The 20565-nt window shown below is 37.2% G+C and overlaps 1 protein-coding gene across 7 annotated transcripts in view; it reads right to left on the reverse strand.

Annotated features, from left to right (window-relative positions):
- The window catches only part of TDRD15 (tudor domain containing 15), a 197619-nt gene that overhangs the window by 167283 nt on the left and 9771 nt on the right, over positions 1 to 20565 (reverse strand). For 5 of the 7 annotated variants that reach the window (XR_013759205.1, XR_013759206.1, XR_013759207.1 and 2 more), the window contains exon 1: positions 4898 to 7390. The exons of the other annotated variants lie outside the window; for them this stretch is intronic. The gene's annotated coding sequence lies outside the window, so the exon portion shown is untranslated. Of the gene's footprint in view, positions 1 to 4897; positions 7391 to 20565 lie in introns of those variants that run through there. 7 annotated transcript variants of the gene reach the window in all.

Genomic DNA, 20565 nt, shown 5'->3' on the forward strand with positions numbered 1-20565 from the left:
AATACTGCCTTAGCACTATGGTGAGCAGATGACATCTCATCTATAGGTATTTATCTTCTGCACCTTGATATGTTTTAAGTGTTTCATAATTTAAATTAACTTGAGTGTTGATTAAAGTCAGATCATGTAAGGTCAATTAAAGCCTGCTATTATTATAAACTTCACATAACAAAATATACTATATTGTGATTATATTCCTGGATAATCTCACCATTGACAGAGCTACTAGATTTACATATTGGAGTCAATACACAGTAGATCTATCAGGAAATTTTTTCACAGGTACTAATGAGTTGAGAGAATTGTGTCAGTAAATTCTGAGCTGTGATTTTTCACTGTTTCCCAGAGAAAGCCAGAGTTAAGACTAGTGTCCACTAGATAATGCCTGCTGTTAAGTTCCATAGCATGATTAATTGTTGCTAAGGGTAAGTGAGTGCCGTATGATCCTGTCCTTGGAAATGAAATGTTGGTGTTTAGAAAAGCATCAATGTCATAAAAAACCAATCAGAAATTAATTGGACCATGTTCTTCATCTTAATACTTGTCATTTTTAATCATAATTGCCTGTCTGTAAGCGCAGCACGTAGTAGGTAGACAATAAATAATTGTTAACTGACAGCCTCCAGGAAGTTAAGTTCCTTAAGTAGAGATTGTGTCAACTGACCCCAGTTGCTTGTTGTGGTGGGACTGGTATAAGGTAGCCACCAGCCAGCATTTATTGGATGAGTGAAGAGGAAGCTGAAGACACTACTACCTTCATGAAAATTCCCAGATCTCTTCCTCTCAAATTTGTATCTCCTCTTTCAATGTTTAATAGCTTTTCTTAGAGGAACTTGTGTTTACCCTTCATTTCTGTTACTACAGGGTAGTAATGTACAAGTGTCTCGAGAGCAAGGTGTAGTCCCTTTTTATAATTTATTGCAGAGTAATGGAAAGTAGAAAGAAATAAAGAATCTAAAATTAGTTCATTTAGACACTCTTCAAAGTTGAGTACAATTACCTATTGACCTGTAAGTGTGCAACTTCAGACCATTTAAAATCAATTCCACTTACATATCTTAAACTATTTTGGTAACCAATGAATGGACTGTAGTATGTTTTTGCCATTCCACCTACAGTGCTGGTGTTCCTGTTTGCTCAGCTACTTCCCATTAAATGCCAATGAACAAAGACAGCTGCCAAACATTTTCTAGGTCATTTGCTCTGTTTGTAAACAGAAAGTGTACAATATTTAACAAGGTGTAATCATTTGCAAACTAGATTTATGCCGAATGAAAGAATTGAAAGAGAGGAGGGAAATTAATGCAAGTCTTAAGTGCTTAATGACCCTATTAATTGAGAGATAGGTAATTGGAGAAATTAAACAGACGAGGTAATGGCCTTGGAGTCATTAACTTATTCTGGGAGTACTGCTAATGTTTACCAGGTGATTTTCCTCTGAATTGAGAGCTGAGAGTCAGTTTGCTTTAACACAATAGTTCTTGAATCTAGCCAGTCATAAAAATCACTTGGAAAGTTTCTGAATACTTCAAACCCCTAAACTTTCTTCATATTCCTTAATCACACTCTTTGAGGTGGGACCTAGATATATGGATCTTAAAACCCTGACCAGCTGATTCTTTTGATCTTTTGATCAAAGCTAATCCAGCTTGGACATCATTGTTTTAGAATAGGGTTTCTCAACCTTCACACTATTGACATTTGGGGATGGTCAATTGTTGTAAAGTGTCCCATGCATTGTGGGACATTTGCCACTATGCTTGCAGCGAACCCAGTATTTGGTGCCTAAAACAATGGTGACTGATAGAACTTGCTGTAGAATAAGGGAAAATATTCTCAACTGCACTATTTAATATGGTAGCCACGGAAAAAAAAATATGTCTATTGGACACATGAAATATGGTTAGTTCGACTGAGAATGGAATTTCAAACTTTATATTATTTTATTTAATTGAATTTGAAAAGCTGCATACAACCAGTGGCCATTATATTGGAACGCATAGCTTTACAAGATCCATATCTGACTGTAGGCAGGGAGATCCATGCCATTTCCCCCTAAATGCTCCAGAAATCTGCCATGTTAAAAATAATTTATAAGGATAGAAAATATACCTACCTTCCTGTCTGAATCAGGAAAAAAAAATTCTTAAGATGCTATGACTAGAGGGATGTTTACTTGCAGTTTTGTTTGTTAAAGGCTGTCGAGGAAGTCTTCCTTGTATTCAGATTTATATCCAGATTATCAGAATTAAACCAGCCTGGCTGGAGACAGCCCCTTTCAGTCCAATCAAGATTTCCTTTTACTGTCAGTCTGTAACATATTCTTGGGGAGAGTTCTCATTTTTTCCTCTTTTCTCTCAATTCTTAAGAGTCTAAACATACAATTACCATATGACCCAGAAATTTCACTCCTAGCTGTCTACCCAAAAGAAATGAAAACTTACATCCACACAAACACTTGTACACAAGTGCTTATAACAGCATTATTAATAATAGCCCAAAAGTGGGAATGATCCAGATGCCAATCAACAAAAACTGATAGACTTATACAATAGAAAATTATTTGGTGATAAAAATGAATAACTACTGACACATTCTACACCATGGTTTAAAGATTATATGCCAATTCAAAGAAGTCAATCACGAAAGGGCACACATTACATGATTCCATGTATGTGAAAGGTCAAGAATAGGAAAATCTGTAGAGACAGAAAGCAGATTAAGGGTTGGATAAGGGAGATTGGATGGTGATGGCTATTGGACATAGGTTTTCTTTTGGAAGTGATGAAAACATTATAAAATTAAATTGTAGTGACAGTTGTAGAACTCTGTGACTATACCAAAAACCATTTAATTCTGCTGGATAAATTGTATAGTAAGTGAATTATATCTCAATAAAGCTATTTGTAAAATCTGTCAGTATAATCCATCACATCAACAAATCCAACGAGAAAATCTGCTTGATCATAGTAATTGGCACATAATGTTTATTTTTAAATTTGAAGTTACTTTTGAAAATGTTTTTCCAAAATAGTCTTTCTACTGGCTACCACCACCCTCATTTCTAGGATAATTGAAGTGACCATGCTTTGTGTTCAAACTTGTACTGAAAATCCTTGAGAATGACTCTTCACAAAATCATCCCACTCTAAGGGACCCACTGTAGGGTGGTGCATAACGTGGTGTATAGAAGACACCCTTGGAGTAGCTCCAGCCTGCGAGTCAAAGAGATGATCTTTCTAATTCCTGATCTTTCCAGCCTCACCAGTTCAGAGGAATAATGGACAAAGGAACTCCAAAGAGAAAAGATAAAAGGAGGAGAAGGTGCCACTATCCAACCTTACTCTGCCATGTCTCAGGCTGGTCAGGTCCTCTCCAGGATGATAACAGAAACATCCTAAGTCATGGAACATAATCAGCTCCTGGGGCACCACGAGATGTCATCCATTGTTAGGGCTCTGCACTCTTCATACAGCACTAGATAGAGTCCCTTCTCCAAGTTTAAGCTCCTCAACTCAGGCAGCCTTTCAGGAGATAAATACATCTCTAGGTTTTAGTTGTAATGCTCAGGTTCAGGCTGCTTGGATACTAATGTTCAGGGGAACTTGAACTGTGTAGACGGCAGGGAGGGGAAGACAGTAAATACCATGTGAAGTAAAATCTTGCCTAATATAAACCAAAACAAAATTTTTTTAAAAGCAGTTATACTCTTATCTTCTGGAAGAAATAATATCTCATGAAGGTAAAGTTTGGTAAATATCTCATGAAGGTAGAGATCTCTTACAGAAAAATATGAAGACAAGCAGGTGCTCAGTTTGGAAGACAGGAAAGAACCAGCTTCTTAAAGAAAAATATGTAGGGAGAAGTATTCATTCAGCAGTCAAGGCAGTGAACCATAGGTAAAAAAACAGTGACACCCTATAATTGACAACAATTTCTTATAAATCTTATAAAGAACTAGAAGAAAGGAGTTTGATGGTTTCTAACATAAATGGTGACTGTTTAAGGAGATGGAAATGTTAATTACCCTAATTTCATAATTACATGTTGTATGCACACAATGAATTATCATGTTATAATTCATAAACTGCAATAAAAATAATAAAGCAAGTACACCAACCTGTGTTTAAGCATTAACCCATTTGTAAACCTTCTTTTATTCACTGAGGATTCAGATGGATACCTAGAGTTTTTACGAGAAGAGCTAAGTCCTTTGGAATGGTTTTGGGAAGAGTGTGATTTGTTTGGAAGACAACTGTCAACTTCAAGACAGGATGTATCAATTTTACTCTGAATTTTTTATAACCAGATACAGTAACAGTTTTCCCTGACCCTTACTGTCTGGCTGGATTGGGACTTCTGATAGCTTCTGGACACACCCTTAAGAAAATATTACTTATTTTTTAAGGTTGTTAGTTTTTATCAGCTTTCCCACTAGACAGTGAACTTCTCAAGAACTTAGACTGATTATCATTACTGTGGTTTTCCATTATCAAGGATTTCTTATCAAAGTTTGTAGGTAGATCCAGTTTCCCACATCTGAGGAGCAGTGATTCATTTTCAGGTATTCCGTAGACTAACTGACTCCTTCCCAGTTTAAGTAATTCACAGGTTAACCCAATTCCTGGACTCCGCCTCAAGACCCTATGATAAATCAGACTGTACTGTGACACTGTTCTACTAGTTTGGGGGCTCACTAGAGTGGATTTATCATCCTATTGGCTTCAAGTGAAATGTTTTTCAAATGGTGTTGTCAAGTGAATTCAGACATCCAAACCACATTCCTCCTGTCAGGCACCCTGGTGAGATTTATCTGTTATTGCAGTCATTTTCATGTGAGATGCTAAAGAAACAAATTGCTCAGTGACATACATAGGTCCTGAAGGCATTCACTCACCTTTCCTGTTGCCTGTCCTCATGGGAAGAGTGGTAGGAAAGACAGTATAATGAAACCATTGAAGATTCCAGTTTACATCTCAGGCCATGAGTCTAACATCCTGAATATGAAATCAGAAATTTTGTGACATTCCTTTCATGTTCCAAGTCTGGAGAGAACTAATCCCAGAATCTATATTTCCAACCCCCATGCTTTGGTTTGTTTCTAATTCATTCTTTCTCTTTATAGAACTTTCCTGTTGCACCATTATCAGGTCTTGTCTGGGCAAGAAGCATGTTTTCATCAAATCTTGGGGTTATGATCTTTCCACTGACACCAACTTAGTAAACATCATAACAGACACATTCTTCTATCTGGATTGCCTGTGTCAGTGCTGACACTATCTCAGTTTGAAAAAAGAAAGCGATAGCTAGAGTCCATAAGTGTCCCCCAGGGAGCACCAACCTGTTTGAGTCAGTCATTATCACCAGAGTCCTTTGGGAACTCCTCCTGCCTTGCTTCCTAGGCTCCTGGGGTGAAAAGCAGCAGAGAGAAAGTCACTGTTTTAATTTATGAGAACATATACATGAACTTTGGATTGAAAAAATCTGTACTCATTGAAACCTTTGACCAGAGTTATAAATCTGTGAGCTGCGTGGCAAAGATGTCTCTGACTCTGGAACAAAGAACAAAGAGCATTTTGGTTAGTCACACAGAGCAGAACACTAAAGACACAAAAACCACAGTGTTGACATCCACCCAGTCCTAGAAGAACTTCACCTTCTCTTTTAGGCCTAAAGAGGGGGCAAAATGTGACCAAGGGCAAGAAATACACACATGTAGATTAAGTTAACCTGTGCTAGATAGGCCTGGGGAGGGGGCAATCTCTACTCTCAGTTTCCTTTGGGCCTGCTTATCAGGGTGGGGGGTCGAAGGTCCTTCAGCCTCCACTCTCTGCATGAGGAAGTTGCTCTAAATTCAAAAGGGGAGTCCCCAAATTCAGTCTCTTTTTTATGACGAAGATGTAATGTCACAAAGCCCAACAATTTCCACTCCACCTGATGAGACTTTTTTAAACATATTTTTAGTAATTCCCAAATATATTTTCACTGTAGAACATTTTTAAATATATAAAAGAATTACAAAGAAAATTTTTTTATAATCCTACCAGAATATATTTTGTTTACCATGTTCTTTTGTGATTAAAGGGAAAATAAACCTTTTAAATCCTACAGAATGGAAAAGAAAATTGTGAATTTCTACTTTGGATTTGGAAATCCTAAGTTTTGATCACATAGAACAACAAAGCACACTTAGGGACATTGCTCGAGATGGGTGCTACCCTGCAAAAGGATGTGAGGTTGTGAAATCCTCAATCCTGAATGCCAGATCGTGGAAGTGTGCACAGCATAATATTCTCATGAAGGTCTGGCAGTGCTGAGAAGCTCTTGTTCTCCTAATGAACCCAATTCTACCATAATCACTGGTCGGGCACAGCCTACAATCAGTGGAGGGATTCCAGAACTGTATGACATTATCCCTGAGTTCTTATCACAGGCACTAAAATTCAGGCAATTAAAACTACGAGACAGCAAGGGAGTGCATGGAAATAGAAAGAGGGAAATTTGTGGATTATTGCTGATACTGCACTGGCTGGACTGCCAACAGACTCTCTAGTTGTTTTACAGAAGGAAAGACAAATCTGTGAAGGGTGGTTTCTACAACATGCCATGTTATCTGGGGTTAGAAGGAGTTTGGGTAAGAAAGAAGATCGGCTAAGTGCTAAGCCAGGTTCTATTAGCCTTAACTCCCTGTATTCATTGAAATGTTACCTGACTTGGAGTAATCTTAAGTTGTTCTCTAAATTCTGCAAGACCTGGCCAGCATCTCAAAGTGCATCTATTCACAATGTTGTATATATACAACGTATGCCCCTGCCTTTTTTACCTTGCCTTCCATGCACTCTTCAATTTTCAACTCTGATATGTAAATGAATAGAATTGCCCCCTCCCCTGCCTTCACTCTTGTCACCTGCACCATAAAGTGTTGCTCACGTCATCTCTAATTGCCTCTCCAGCTTTGTACTCCACTGTGTTATGCCTACAGCTTTTGAGCCTGCAACATGATAGCTCATCAGGCTGGGAGTGCATGGCAGAGCGTAACTACTCTCTCCTCTCATCATGGCTGGGAAGCAAAGAGAAAGAGCAAGGAGGAGACGGAGTTTTCACAATCTCCTTTGAAGGCTTGCATCCCATAACCTAAAGCCCTCCTACTACGCCCTGTGTCTGACAGGTTCCATCACCTCCCAGTGTTACCACTCTGGGAAACAAGCCCTTACCACATATGTCTCTGGGGGACATTTGATATCCAAACGGTAGCAGACACGAAGAGTGTGATCACTCCAGGTCAATAGTGCTTACCTGGTGCTTCAGTAATTTCTTCTCTAAACCTAGTTCTTCGCTAGTTATTTACTGTGTAGGAGGCGAGAGCTCCTGACACGGTTCTTCAAGGAATAAAAAGAAGTTGTGGGTGGGAGGCACTACTTTAGTTTTCTCCCCTCCCCAATAATTGCTTCTTACATTTTTCTTTTTGCATTTCAGATGTACTTTACTTATTAATTGATTACCACTTTTGTTTACATAGCAATTTCTCAGCAAGCCGTTTCTTAAATGAGTTCTTGGGTAATTTTCCCTAATTTCAACATTATCCTGAAAAGGTCTTTAAAGTGCTTGGAATGCACACAACTTTTCAAAATGGTTTACTATTTATCTCTGTTTAACTACTGTGTGGTGGGAGGTCCTAATCCCTTCTTTAGAATATGAGAAAACTAAAACATGTTGATATTTAATAGGTAAAGGTGGCAAGATTGTTCTTACAAGGTCACTAAATAGTGCACAATTACAGTTCTGCAGGAGGGCAGAGGGACTGCTCAGCATGAGTCAAGTCACATGGACATCAAAATTCCCCTAAGATTGTTCTAAGGCAGATAGTTAATTGGAGGCAGCATCTAGATAAATACCCAGATAAATTACCTCCCCATTAGGTATCTTTCTTCTAGGCTTGCTATCTTAAGCCAGCTACCTTGTGCCCGCTTCATGCTCCAGCCCTGACAACATATAAAGGTTGAACATTGGAACTGTTGCCTTTAATCTCAGTCCAAAATTATAACTCCTTTATATCTCCTTTGAATCATGGCTGAGTGAAACTAACTCAACAGTGCTATAGAAAGTTAACTGCCCAAGGAGTAACTCAGGACCCCAGGTCAGTTAGGTCATTTTGAACCTCTCCCCTGATGCCTGGGTGAACTTTGAAAGTATAAAATGGAATTGAGCGTGGGGGGTTAGAATTCTCTAGAGATCAAGGATGAAGTGCCTGAGAAAACACAATCCAATGCCAGCTCCAAAGAGCAACTTTCCTCAGTGGTACAAATGCACCTGGCAGAATCTAGTAGAACAGAGAACTGAAGAAACTATGTGAAGTCATCCAGCTTATTCCTTGCTTTTAAGTAACTAACAGTGATTCATTGAATGACTTTCTGTGCCTTCAGACAGATACGTGAACTCCAACTCATAGCATTTTTCGGGACTTGAATTATTTCAAAGTATCCTTTGATAATTCTTTCCAATATCTCACTACCACCAGCCACTCAGTTAATATCTAACCTAAATCCTTCCTGCTACTTATTTAGCCATTTATTTTCTTTGATACCTTGGGAGATATGAGAAAAAGAGCAAGTCTCCTTTTCTGAAATCTTTTCTCAATGTGTCAGCTGCCCTTATCTGGCACTCAGAGTAAAAAGAGCCTGCAGGGGGAGAGTCTCGAAGAACACAGATTATTTAATTCTCCAAATAATAAAGTGAATCCGGAATGAAGTTGCAGTTTTAACTTTTCCAAATATTAGTTCTATGATCTTAGGCAAATGATGTGGCGTCTATGAACTTCAATATCTTCTTTTGTAATTCAGATATAATGCTTACACCAACTGGGATGGTGCAGAGAAAATGGAACTCTTGTTCACTGCTGGTGGAAATGTAAAGTGGTACAACAGTGGTGGAAAATAGTACAGCACTCCTCACAGAAGTTAAACATGAATTGCCCAACCATCCAGCAATTACACTTCTGGGGAGAATTGAGAGCAGGAATTCAAATAGATATTTGCACAGCAATGCTCACAGAAACGTTATTCCAATAGCTAAAAGGTAGAAACAACCCAAATATCTATTGAGGAAGGAAGGAATGAGCAACACAGTGTGCGCGTGTAAGTGTGTGTATAATTTGGCCTTAAAAAGGATTGCTATCCTGGCACACCTACAACTTGGATAAACCTTGAGGACATTATGCTAAGTGAAATAAATCAGACACAGGACACTGACATTCGAGACCATAGAATGGTGGTTGCCAAGGACTGGGATGGGGGTAGGAGTCCATAATTGTTTAATGGGCACAGAGTTTCAGTTTGGGATGATGAAAAATTCTATGGCTGCACAACAGTGTGAAAGCACTTAATGACACTGAGCTCTGCACTTAAAACTCGCTAACATGGTAAGTTTATTGTGTATAGATTTTCTCACAATTCAAAAACAAATAATGGTCACTCTGTGTTCCCCACTCAGCAGAGGACATGGGGACACAGATATGACAGAAAAGACGTGGAAGTTTCTATGTGGTTGGAGAAACTGGACAAATACACCGAACGATCAAGACCAACAATTACTTTGTGATTCCAGGCTGCTCTGAGAGGTGAGAGGAGGGGCCAGTGACTGTGCTGGACAGGGTCCTAAGGAAGTCTTGCTTCATGGATATGCAGACAGAGGCTGAACATAGATCTTTGATGAGCCAAGCAAAACCTCAATTATTTTCACACCTAGAAAGTATTTTTTCCAGCAACTACTCCTCTTGTCTCCACCTAGAAAAGCAGCCATTTTCCTCCCTTTCCAACTTGAACTCCAGGGATCCTGCGCACCATTGGTTAGTTGGTATTTTGTATTACATAACACCTTCATACCAAGAAATTGCTCCAAGAGCTAGAGACAGGTGATCTCAAGCACCTGTTAGAAACTGGGAACTGGTAGGAATGGATGGCACGGAGAAAAACCCAAAGGTTGGGTACTGATTGACAAATTATCTGGGCTTAGCTAAGATAAGCTGCAGCAAATCATTAATGTCATTAGATAACTACAGTTTAATCCCAGTACAGTGGTACTACATTGCTGCTGTAAGTACAATCTTTTTAGTGTACCAGAACAGTGAGGATTTGCTTTGGCGATAACAGAAAGGGGTTACAGGGAGAGATTTTGTCAAGAGCAATGGCATGAGACTGAGTGATATAACAGAGAGGGCACAATGTTAGTGACCAGCTGGTGTGTATTCAAATCCAAGTTCTATCGCTACTTTGTGAAGTGGGACAATTATTTCACTTTTCTTAGTTTCTCATAGAAGGGCTAAGGGCATAATTTAGTGGTAAAGTGCATGTTTAACAGGACTGAGGACCTAAATTCTATCCCCAGCAATAAAATAAAATAGATTCCAAAGGCAAAACATAAAAAGATTTTTATTGTCATATTATTTCTATCCAACACTAACATCATAGATAAACATAAAGAAACGTCAATAGCCATATCAAATTAATAAGATACTCCAGTTTCTACATATGGCCATTAAAATATTTAAAGATGATGTAACTATTTTTTATTCCCCAAATCTCTCATATTTTTGGTAGTTTTAGGATTCAAAAGTTTGAATATAAATATAGTCCAATATGTATATTTTCTCAATTAATAATGAAAAAGAAATGGATTACCCATATAAAATCAGACTTATTTTTGTTTACAGTAAGATAATTATAGAAAAGACTTGCATGTGTACAATGGCATCTCAAGAATTCCAAGCATGAAGGAAGGTGGTATTGTCTTGACTCCTTCCTCATTCAGCTGACATGAGTTATGAAAAATGAAGTGTAGCCCACATACTTCCAAAATCCACAGAGAAATGAAAGTATGTTGCACTCGGAAGTGATCAGCATAAGGCACTCTATGCCAGTCCTTTTATAGAAGACTTTTCATAAAAGAGGTTATGAATTAGCAGATTATTTTTAAAATATTTGGACAAAAATATTATGAATCATCGCTTGTGGAATATCTTCTAATGAAACAAAAAAAGTAAATGAATAGTACTCAGATGATATAAAAATAATAAAATCAAGGAGCATAGAAGAACTAATAAAATCAAAGCAAAAAATAAACAAATTAGAAAATAATAAAAGTATTAAATCAAAACTCACATTTATGTGCTTGCATAGACCCTTAGAAACAGCAATCAATAAATACAATGCACATCATTAATTTTAAAAGATATATAACTGTTGCTAGGAGAAAAAAATTTAAAGAAAGACACAATAAAAATAGTATAATTTGAATAAAAAAAGCAAGTATAGAAGAAAGTAGAAATTACCAAAAATGAGTCAAAAGAATGTAGAGAACATGAATTATCAATAATGATAGCAGAAACAAGAATCATAGTAAAACTATGCCAAAATTGGACAATTTTATAGGGTTAAAAAAGGAAAACTAAAACAATAAAACATTTGGATATATTTTTTAAAAAATTGAAAACAAAGTCCAGCATTGCACCATAAGAATACCATATCATGGTCTTATTTAAATACAGTTCTATTCTAAAGATTTGATTACCATGATAATCATAATTTATTACAACAAGTGATTTAAGGGTATATATTTGATAGTTGTCAAAAATTTTGATAAAATTTAACACTCATTCCTTATTAAAACAATAACAGCAAAGTCTCTTAGTAATTGGGAATGGGAGTAAATTTCTTGAACTCAATTTAGCATGGCGACCATAACTGTAAAGCAAAGTTACACTTCGCCACTGTCTCACTTTGGGTGAGCACCAGAGAAGTGTATTCCTCACCTAAGTGCTAGGCCAAGGTGATTGTTCTAGGTCAGCGGGCAGCTCTTCTGCATGCTGTCTTGTGTTCTAGAATCCATCACCTCATGGCCCATCTCCTGGAACCTCAGCCGCTGTATCCATCTTCCCGAAAAGATGGAGAGGTACAGTGGAGGGCTTTGAATGAGCCTGCCACGATTTTCTGTTCAGGCTCACTGCACTGAAGGGGACTTGGTCACGTGCCTGAGGGAAGCAGGAGGAGGATCCTGCTGTGTGCACAAAGGGAGAACTGTAAAGCAAACAGCTCTCTGCCACCGTCAGCTCCTCTGGCTACTGTGAATTGTCATACGTCCTTCTACACATGCGTCATCTCCCCAAGACAGAGAACTGCAAATCCTGTGCAGCCGCTACTCTCGCCTCAAAGTTTAAGAACTCTGAGTGCTACACAGTCCAATCATCAAATACAGACGTGATTCTTTATGGGTTGGCGACCTATGAACTAAAAAGTGTTTACTGATCCTCCCGCCTCCACCCAAAACAAGTGAGCGCAGCAAGGAAGAACTGCCATAAAACTGCCTCTTAGAAAAGTGGGAATAGAAAACACAACAATCTTATATCAAACCAAAACATTGGATTCCTGATGGATCTACATCCAAGCCCGAAATAGCTGAACACAAACACTGAGCCATGAAATATCTTCTTAATCGTGGAGTAGGAAGGTCTCCTGAGCATGGCAGTATACAGAAATGACTATAAGGGAATTATGTGTTTTTACTCTAAAAGTACTCATAAAAATGTAGAATCCTACCTCTCTGTAAATACCTTAAATAAAATTAGAGGCACATGTAATAAACACTTGCAACATCGGCAGTAGTTAGTATCGCTGATATCAATAAGAAAAAGGCTGAAAAGAAAGGCCTGAAAGAAAAGCAAAGTCATTAAAGATGGGAAACTAAGTGTAAATAGTATATTTCTTCTCCCTCACTGCACTCTCTCCTTCCACTTTAAGCCTTAGACTTTTTTCCCTCTCTTTTAAGTATATAAATGCATAGCGTGCCCTCCAAATTCAAAGAGATTATTGACTAATGGGAAATTAGGAGAAATCCCTTAGAGTCTGAAAGCACACAAGATAAATTTGAAGAGGGTAAGTGCAGCCTGGGATTTATGCTGGAACATTCTAAAACATCTACCACAAGAATACAGGAGATTATCGAGGATCACCTAGGTCCAGAAGTGTGAGAAACTAGGGGTAAAGAGGAGGCAGAAGTTGATGAAATGGCAGGGAAACAAATTGGGTGCCCACACTGTTCATGCCAACATGAACCCACTCCTCTCTACCCATGCAGGTCTGTCTGTAGACAGGATTCAAGTTTAAGAAGGAGAGGCAGGGCCTGGCAATGCCCTGAAGGAAGAATTAAGCCTGAAATTCAGGCGTCTGAGACATCCCACCCAGCACACATTCTACCTTTGTCTCACTGTCTCTGAAAATAGTGGGGACCACTGTTTTCAATGAGCGGCTATTATAGGTGCCCCCAAGGCCCACTGTCGGAATAGAAATACAAAGGGTCTAGCAGGGAATTCAAGCCATTCAGGTGCATCCACAATCAAGAATCAATAACATTTGGCACGCAGCCACCATGAAAAATATGTAACAGCCATAATTATGGTAAAGGAAAAGTTAATAGATAACAAGCAAAGGACTTCTCTTAAGTTTAATCAGTATCTTCAGATACAGTATGATATTACAATAAGAAGTCAGGAATGTCCGTGGTGAAACAAATCAAAGTCAAGCCTTCAAAATAAAAAAAATTATTAAAATTAAAAATTAAGTAGATACAAATACGAAAATGAGTACAACTGAAAAGGATTTTAGAAAGACAAAGCCACAGAATGCAGGACAAGGTGAAAACTTACAAGGCATGGAAGAAAGTTCTGTAAGTCATAACATTTGTTTAATAGATAATAATGAGAATAGAAGTGTTTAAGGTCTGGAGAAATAATAGAATGGATATAAGTCCTCAGGTTGAAATGATCCAACAACTGTAGAACAAGACTTAAATGAATGAAGGAAACAAAGGCCCTATACCTGTACAAGTTAAGGAGATAGTCAATGTGCTTGAGGCTACAAGTATTAAAAAAAACTGCTGAAGCTTCCAGAAGGGACAAGAAAAAGACTGGTCAAAGTAATTCTAGTCATATTTGACACTGGATATTTCATGAATGCTATTGAGTGGAAAAGACGTTCAAACAATATCTTAAGTTTGCTGAAGAGAAAGAAGTTCAAATCAAAATTCGTGACCAGTCAATATGCCATTGAGATGTGAGGAAGAAATAAGATTTTTTTTTCAAATATCCAGGATTTCAGAATTTTTACAACCCAATAGATTCTCTCTGAAGGCTGAAAGAAGTACTAGAAAATATATAAAGAAAATGAATCCAAGAGTTAACAATGAGCTGCAGTAGTAACTACTCCATTTTCTGTTACTATAACTAAGTACTAGTGATTAGGTATTTTATAAAGAACAAAGGTTTATTCAGCTCATAGTTCTGGAGGCATTGTCATCTGCTGAGGGCCTTCCTACTGTATCATAACATGGTGGAGGACATCACAGGGAGAGAGAGCAAGCATGCTAGCTCCAGTCTCTTTTCCTCTTATAAATGTCATCGTGGGGTCTCTACCCTAATGAACTCATCTAATCCTAATTACTTTATGAAGGTCCCACCTCCGAATACCATGAATTTGGTGATTAAGTTTCCAACCCTTAAACTTTAGGCAAATGATTAGCCAAGAAAATCATAAAACATTTTTTTCCATGAAATATCATTCTAAAATTATTTTATTAAAAAAGCACTCTGGTGCCAAAATTATAGATTATGTCAGCATGGGATGTTTAAGATGGAAATGCAGATGCTGATGAATTGGTTAATTAAGAAGACAAGAAAGTGATGAAATTCAGATAATGTTAGGAAAAAAAATGTCCTCAAGACAAAGATTCTATGTACCCACTGCAAAAATAAAAGTAGAATGTATAGTTTCCAACTAGTACATTAAAAAACAAAAGGTAAAGACTATCCCATTAATCCATTGATAGCCTGGGGAGAGAAACAAAAGAGCATGGGATGATAAAAATGATAAATTGAAGACACAATAGGATGGCAGAGGGATCTAAATACATATTTTTAAATAATAATAAATATGGATAAATTTGTTTCATAAAAGGCAAACTAACAGGTTGGATTTTTAAAACTCTATTCACTTACTGAAGATAGTCAAAAACTGTGATGATCAAATGTTTAAAAACCTACAGCTGGCAAATTCCAAAAGAAAATAGTGGCACCCTTGATATCAAAATAGAATTGATAATAAAAAACATTAAAAGTATCAAAAGAGGACATATCACATTGCTAAATTATACACCAGAAAGAAGGAATAATCATGTATTTAAACGTCCCTAATCTGATTTTGGAATATCTAAAATAATTGGTAAAAATCACAAAGGAAAATTAGCAATCCACATCATAAGTCATCTGTTTGAGTCTCCTGCTAGTCTATACTATGAATAAAAATATGGAGTATTTAAATAATAAACTTAACAAATTTATGCCAATGGATGTTCATAGAATTTATACCCCAAAAATGTAACACAATTCACTCATTCAGATAACATTTGTAAAATATTGATCCTATAGAAAGTCATAAAGGAACTGACAATACTACACACTCACACACACACACAAAAACACACACAAACATCCATAGAAAATTTAACTGCAGTATATTAAAATTAGAAATACTTTATAAAAATCGAACCCAGGCGTCTAGATTTTTAATTCACTTCTCTAAATAATTCATTGCTTATATTGAAATTTCCAATTATTTAGAATTGAATGAACATGATAACATTCCTGTCAAATACAGAGTCCATGTCCTCAAGTTTCCTCAATGTCTAGTCGATAAATGGTTCTGATATAAAAGGGAAAAGGATAGTCAGAACCTCGAATCATACAGAAAACACTGTGTGTTCATCATGCTATGAGCTGGATGCTTGCTATAGAAAGATATTCTTTGAAAAGACAAAGTGAATACGAATGTTGATGTTAAAAAGAAAAGCCATAAAGAAAGGCAAATTTCTAGGATGACTCCATTCATAAGACTCTGTAAGTCTTGGTCATGACTGATTGTATTCTAGAATTTCAAAAAAATTTTAAAAATAGAAGAGTAAAGTAATTAAGATTAGAAGAGTTAAGCTTAGTGATAAACTCCTAACATAAAAGCAACATACTCTATGAAAAGTCTTTGGAATAAGACAGGTTGGAGAGAAGGTAATTCTAATGAAATTTTATCTCTAGGGGGATATATAATCAAACTCCTACAGCATAAGTGCTTTTCTATTATATTCTTATGTCTTGTTCATTTGTGCATACTCAGAGTATTTTATTCTAAGATGGTATCTATGGGTGAATAACCTTGGTGTCTGTAGATTTTATATGTTAGTGTAATATTTGTATATAAATGTGTTCATCAAATTAACAAATCAATGACAATTTATGGAACATGAAAAACTGAACTGACAAATTCATTTGGGGAAAGGAAAAAGGCTTGCTCCTGAGCTCTTAAATATTTAACTTAATATTTTCTGAAGTGATATGATAATGTATTTCTAATGGCAAAAATGTATGAACACACAAAAAGATAATGATAGGTTTATATCAAGGAGATAGAAAAAATGAGGTTAGGAAGCTATTTTAGATCTCAATGGCATAAAGCCTTGAAAACTTTAACATGGGTGGGACCTGAGAATTGTGGTATTCCATTAATCTTTCAGTTTATACTAAGAGAAATTAGGCCCCAAGAATCTCCAATTGCTTGTGAACACTTTCCAGATTGTAGAATAAATTTGTGTTTAAAATGGGAAATCTGACCAATAGACAAGAAGTTAACGAGTGAAGATTTTGAATTAAATTAAAAGAATGATATAATCATAATTGTTTTAAGGAGACTTCTCATGGTTTCTTTAGGATCAATCAGGTTGAGATCAAGACGAATTAGAAGTCTCTCATGACGTGTCAGATCTGAGGTATTAAGAGCCTAGACTTGGCAAGGCGGGTGGAGGACAGAAGGAGAAATACCGCTTGGAGTCTCTTCACTCGTGCTACATAACCACACCTCCACTACTAAGTGCGTTGCTTAAATTCCATGGTGTTTCATCATCTGAAAAACAGAGCTGAACAAGATCATCGCTAGCAGTTCTGGCACCTGTGACCACCATGAGCATCTGAAAGCAGAAGGCCGAGGAGAGATGATCACACACCACATGCCTCTTCCCTTTCACAGACCTCAGCTACAGATGCCTGACCCAGGTTAGTTTGATCTTATTCTCTCTCTTAACACAAAAATTGGGAATCCATAACTGACTTGTATTAATGGTAGAACTCTAAACAGAAAGTTTGGGAACTCTTCTTATTGAGGTCCAAAGCTTCTTTACATGGACTATTTAAATTTTTCCTGAAGCCCATAAAATACCCTATATTTTTCCATAAATTTCTTTTTGAGTTAGACAAGCCTAACTTGATTTCTCATGTCTTAAAAAGATTTTGACTTAAGAATGCTTAATAGACTAGATAAAATTTGCTAGCTGTGTTTCTGGACATTTTCCTTCAAAGAAATGTTACCTACCACCTTCCCACTATACACACACAAACACACACCACATACATACACACACTACATGCATGCACATACCATACACACATACATGTACCTTAAAAAAATCTCTAAGTAATCTCTAAGTTTCAATTTCAACTTGTCAGCAAAGCACATATATCCAAAATAGTGAAAATGTCAAACAACTAAACAGCTCCCTCTTTCTTAACATTCTATACTGTGGGGAAACATTTTATTGTAGATATTTTATTGTAATTATTATTATAGTCATTACGACTCAAAAAATTCCTTGAGGTTCAAAGGTGTTCTCCATTGAGAGGTAAAAGGAAAGTTGTTATTTTTGTCATTATCGAACAAGTCCACCTAATAGAAAGAAGTTATGTAAAGAACAGTTTTTTGTTTTGTTTTGCTTTGCTGAGAATTTTTCATCAAAGAGGGCATGTTCAAGCCCTATCTGACTATTTGCCAACTGCTGTAACTTGCCATTTCACCTGCCTCACTGAGGCTGTATCCAAGACAACTGTTATGGTTTGGATCTTAAATGTCCCCCAAAGGATCATGCTTAGTGGTTAAAGGCTTGGACTCCAGCTGATGATGCTATTGGGAGATAGTGGAACCTTTAAGAGGTGAGGCTTAGTGGAAGGAAGGAAGGTCATTGGGGGTACGCACTTGAAGAAGATATTGAGACACTAGTCCCACCTTTCTTTCTTCACTTCCTGGTCACCATGAGGTGCTACACCAGATTCTTCCCTACCATGATGTTCTACCTCTCCAGAGGCTCAAAATAATGGGGCCAAGCAACCATAGACTAACTGAAACCTCTGAAACCATGAGCCAAAATAAATATTTCTTCCTTTTAGGTTTGTATCTCAGGTACCTTGTCACAGTACTGGAAAACTGACTAACATAACAGCCTTCAGCACTGTGATGTTAACTGGCTGCCTCAGGCTGATGCTACTACCCTTCCTTGGAGAGCAATAGGGAAAGGGGTGCTGCTGGCTCCATCACTAGTGTATATCTCTTCAGTTGTATTTTTTGTTTTGTGTTGTAAGACCTCTATTTTGCGGAACTCTGGTTACCCTATATTCCTCTACCAGAGGACAAACATCACCAACATTTATAGAGAATTAGGGACCTCACTCAGTGTTTTAGTCAGCTTTTTCACTGCTGCTACTAAAGGATCCAACCAGAACAACTGTAGAGAGGGAAAGAGGAGGTCTCATGGTTTCAGAGGTCTCGATCCACAGATAGAAGACTCCATTCCTAGGGGCTCAAGGTGAGGTAGAACATCTTGGCAGAGGAAAGCAGCTCATATCATGGTCAGGAAGTAGAGAGAGAGAGAGAGATGTCAAGCTCCAGATACAAAATATAAACCCCTTAGCCACGCCCCTGATGAATCACTTCTTCTGGCCACACACCACCTGCCTCCAGTTACCACTCAGTTAATCACGTCAGGGATTAATTCACTGATTAGGTTAAGGCTACAGCCCAATCATCTCTCCTCCAAACTTTGCATTGTCTCACATGTAAGCTTTTGGGGACACCTTACATCCAAACCATAACACTCAGTTTCAAGTCAATTTCAGTTCCCCTAATCTCACCTCTGAGTTCGGGTCCCCACCAGGACAACATGGGAAATAATATAGAGTAAAACCAGAACTTCCCTCCCTCAATCTCTCTCCTTAATGTTGTCCATGATGACTTCTATTTCTGAGTCACCTGTAACTATCTATACTAGTTCCTAGTACCTTGCTTTTTGCCCAGGAATCCTCATGGGGTCTAAGATCTTTCAACTCCTTTCTCTTTTCTGTCCATCTTAAGATTTGGATTTAGAAAAGGAATCCAGTAGCCAATACTAGTTTAACAATTTATCTTTTTTAGAGATAAAGAAGATGAAGAGCAGAGATTTTAGTGGTGATTCAAAGTCACACCCAAAGTAAATGGTGGAGATAGGATTTGACATCAGGCAGTCTGAATCCAGAGCCTTTGCATTTTAGGATTCTGCTATGACGATATTACCTATTTGGAAATTAAATATGTCAATATTCAAATATATCAATGAAATAGAATAAATAGTACAGAGGGAGATCAATAAATATGAGGATTTTTGTATACAATAGAAGCATAATTTCTAATTAATTAGAAAATGAAGTTTTCAAAAAATGTTGTCAGCAAAAATATTGTTGGATCTTTCCCAACTCTTTATGTGAAAATAAATTCCAGATTGATTCAAGAAGTAAATATAAAACATTGAAATCACAAAGCCACTAGAAGAAAAACATGAAAGAAATTTTTAGTAGGGAAGACTGTATAAGGGAAAATACTAAACCAATACAACTTCAGAAATATCAGTTCTACATCTGGGACTCTATCCTACCAATTGGCTTATCCACAGCTGCAAAAATAAGTACACTGGTTGCTTACTGCGAGCATCATTTTTAATTTTTGTCGATGTTGTTGTTTTAATAGCAAAGCACTTAATATCCTAAATGTGCTTCATGGGACATGAGAGTCAGTTCAATAAATATGGTATATAATATAGATATGTATATACTCATATTGAAGCACTGAAGCCAATATTTTGTAACAAGTTCAGAAGCCATCACTATTTTTGACTATTAGCTTAGAAAAGGAAGCAATGAGATCAAGACCTTCTGATGAGACAGACATATCAATGATCATAAAAAAACTTGAAAGTCAGTGGTCAAGGTTGGAAAGTTTGTGGATTGTTGGTGACAGAAAAAATTGCTGCAGCTTCTCTGAAGTGGAGGGCAATATGATCATATCTGCTATCACTTAATAGCTGCGTGATGTTGAGTTTTATTTTCCTCATTGGAAGACTGGAAATAACGAATAATCATTTTGTTTCAGTGCTTAAATGAGAAACAGTGCTCAATGCTTAATTGGTACTTAGGAAAGATTACCTAGTGTCTTGGCTCAGGATACCATAATAAAAATACCATAGACTGGATGGCTAAAAAACAAAGATTTTTTTCCTCAGTCATGGAAACTTGGAATTCCAAGATTGAGGTCAGCAAGGCAGCTTTCATCCTAAGGACTTGTCCCTTGGCTTGTAGGTAGATGCCATCTTGTGAGGGCTCACATGACCACTTTGTGT

Source organism: Sciurus vulgaris (assembly GCF_902686455.1).
Source record: "Sciurus vulgaris genome assembly, chromosome: 14".
Lineage (NCBI taxonomy): Eukaryota > Metazoa > Chordata > Mammalia > Rodentia > Sciuridae > Sciurus > Sciurus vulgaris.